The sequence below is a fragment of the Rhinopithecus bieti genome, unplaced genomic scaffold, assembly GCF_001698545.2.
Source record: "Rhinopithecus bieti isolate Rb0 unplaced genomic scaffold, ASM169854v2 scaffold_9981, whole genome shotgun sequence".
In the NCBI taxonomy this organism is placed as follows: domain Eukaryota; kingdom Metazoa; phylum Chordata; class Mammalia; order Primates; family Cercopithecidae; genus Rhinopithecus; species Rhinopithecus bieti.
Window position 1 is genome coordinate 748,854 of NW_016806838.1, and position 3,070 is coordinate 751,923.

Below are 3,070 nucleotides of genomic sequence, written 5' to 3' on the forward strand. Positions count from 1 at the left end.
CCTCAGCAAGCACATGGCAAACGCTTTGAGAATAAGGATGGTGTCTTACCCTTCTTAGCTTCACCCACAGCACCTGACCGTATAATGAATATCTACTAGGTGTTCAGTAAATATTTGATAGAAGAAGTGGGTGAATGAATCAGATGATTTATTAAATAAATAATTTAACTCAGATTGTTTATCCTTATAAATCTTTTTTATTGGCAACACTTTTATTTTTCCTTACACAGTGGTGTGTTGCTGGGGCCTAATGTTCTCACATAATGGTAGAAAACCAAAATTTGTCGTCATCTCTTTGAAGAATTGAGAATTCTGTACAAAAAAAAAAAAAGAAAAAGAAAAAAACTTACATAAATTAAAAGGATGAATACATTTACAGGTGTAAATGTAAACCGCTTCCAACTCAAAGCAAGTAACAGCCCACTGTGTTCTGGCAGGAAAACATCAGCTAAGAAAGGAAACTGGGTCCTATGGCTTGGACTTTTCCAACCCTGACAGACCAGCAGGACAGAAACAACTGGTTCAGAAGCCCTTGCCAGCCTCTAGAGAAATCCCAGAACACTCAGCCCTGACACATTAATACCCTGCATAGATCAGAGACTGCTGGCCACGCAGACTTACCAAGCCACAGACTTGTCTTCCACAAGCACGTTCTTACCTCAGCCATGAAGTGACGAAGACACACGTACTAAGGGTTGAAATCAAACATATGTACAGGGTATTAAACAAATACCAAGGGCAACAGTTAACTGGAATACAAGGTTAAAATCAGCAGCAAGTTCCATGCTCCAGTGCTGATATCAGATACAAGCTTCAAGGACAATTTCTTTTCAAAGGCTTATTCCAGTATCGGGAGGATAGCATGAGGTGTATGCATTTTCCATGGGCAAATTTATACTTCTGAATTAACCCATGCAGCAAATGCTATGCATCTGCTTGTAGTCCATTTAGAAGCATTTGCAGTGGATGATGGAGGGGCCTGACTCGTAGTACTCCTGCTTACTAATCCACATCTGCTGGCAGGTGGACAGTTAGGCCAGGATGGAGCCAGAGATTCACACTGAGTACTTGCACTCTGGAGGCACGATATCTTGATCTTCATGGTGCTGGGTGCCAGGGCAGTGATCTCCTTCTGCATCCTGTCGGTGATGCCAGGGTACATGGTGGTGCCACCAGACAGCACTGTGTTGGCATACAGGTCTTTGGGATGTCCACATCACACTTCATGATGGAGTTGAAGGTACTTTCATGGATGCCACAGGATTCCATGCCCAGGAAGGAAGGCTGGAACAGTGCCTCAGACACCGGAACCGCTCATTTGCCGATAGTGATGACCTGGCTGTCAGGCAGCTCATAGCTCTTCTCCAGGGAGGAGGAGGATGCAGCAGTGGCCATCTCCTGCTCAAAGTCTGGAGCGACATAGCATAGCTTCTCCTTGATGTCGTGCACAATCTTCCGCTTGGCCATGGCAGTGAAGCTGTAGCTACGCTAGGTGGGGATCTTCATGAGGTAGTCAGTAAGGTCCTGGCCAGCCAGATCCAGATGCAAGACAGTGTGAGGGAGGGTGTAGCCCTCATAGATGGGCACCGTGTGGGTGACCCCATCTCCAGAGTCTATGACAATGCCAGTGGTGCGCCCAGAGGCATAGAGCATCAGCACAGCCTGAATGGCTGCTTACATGGCTGGGGTGTTGAAGGTCTCAAACATGATCTGAGTCATCTTCTCCCTGTTGGCCTTGGGGTTTAGCGGGACCTCGGTCAGTAGCACCAGCCGCTCCTCCAGGGCCACACGCAGCTCGCTGTAGAAAATGTGGTGCCAGATCTTCTCCATGTCGTCCCAGTTTATGACAATGCGGTGCTTGATGGGGTACTTCAGGGTCAGGATGCCGCACTTGCTCTGGGCCTCATTGCCCACGTAGGAGTGCTTCTGGCCCATGCCCACCATCATGGATCTCTTCTTCCATTGCCACCAGCAGAGGAACGCGGAGCAGGGGGAGGACATGGCGCAGGGGCTGGCAGCCATGACTGAGCATCTTTATAAATCTTATCATAAAACTGAAAAATACAACACTACATAAAAACTTTCTACCTCTTATGAAAAAAAAAATGCCTCATTACCTGATCTGTTCTCACAGATGTCCTCAATCTCAGAGCATCAGAGAGAGGAAGAAGCCATCATTCATTAATTCAACAAACATTTATTGAGGGCCTACTATGTGCCTGTGCCAGGCACTGTAACAGGCCTTGGAAAGATAGGACAGCTCAGTGAAAAACACAGCCCAAGTCCTTGCCCTTACTGAGCTTACATTTTATAGGCATTTAGTGGTTAGAAAGTACTACAGACTGAATTGTATCTACCTCCAACCCCAAATTCATATGTTGAAGCCATAACCCCCAATGGGACTATATGTGGAGACAGGGCCTTTTTGTAGGTAATTAATGCCAAATTGGGTCATAAGGGTGGGGCCTTAACCCAGTAGAACTGGTGTCCTTATAACAAGAGGAAGAGGCTGGGCACGCTGGCTCACACCTGTAATCCCAGCACTTTCGGAGGCTGAAGCAGACAGATCCCGAGGTTAGGAGATCAAGACCATCCTGACTAACATGGTGAAACCCTGTCTCTACTAAAAATACAAAAAATTAGCCAGTCATGGTGGTGGGCACCTGTAGTCCCAGCTACTAGGTAGGCAGAGGCAGGAAAATACCACGAACTCCGGAGGCAGAGGTTGCACTGAGCCGAGATCACGCCACTGCACTCCAGCCTGGAAAACAGAGTGAGACTCCTTCTCAGAAAAAAAAGAAGAAGAAGAAGAAAAAGAGATGCCAGAGACTGCTGTCTTTCCACATACACAGAGAGAAAAGGCCATGTGAGGAAACAGCTAGGAGGCAGCCTCTGGCAAGCCAGGAAGACAGACCTCACTGGAGCCTCACCTTGAAGGCACCTTGATCTTGGACTTCTCACCTCCAGAGCTGAAAGAAAATAAATTTTTGTCTCGCAAATACCTAGACTGTGGTATTTTGTTATGAAAACCTGAGTAGATTAATGTAAAAAGTATCAATGGCTACTGTAA

At 46.6% G+C, this 3,070-nt stretch overlaps 1 pseudogene; it reads right to left on the reverse strand.

Annotated features, from left to right (window-relative positions):
• Positions 1–947: 947 nt before the first annotated feature.
• Positions 948–1,947, reverse strand: LOC108533429 (actin, cytoplasmic 1-like; annotated as a pseudogene).
• Between the last annotated feature and the right edge of the window lie 1,123 nt (positions 1,948–3,070).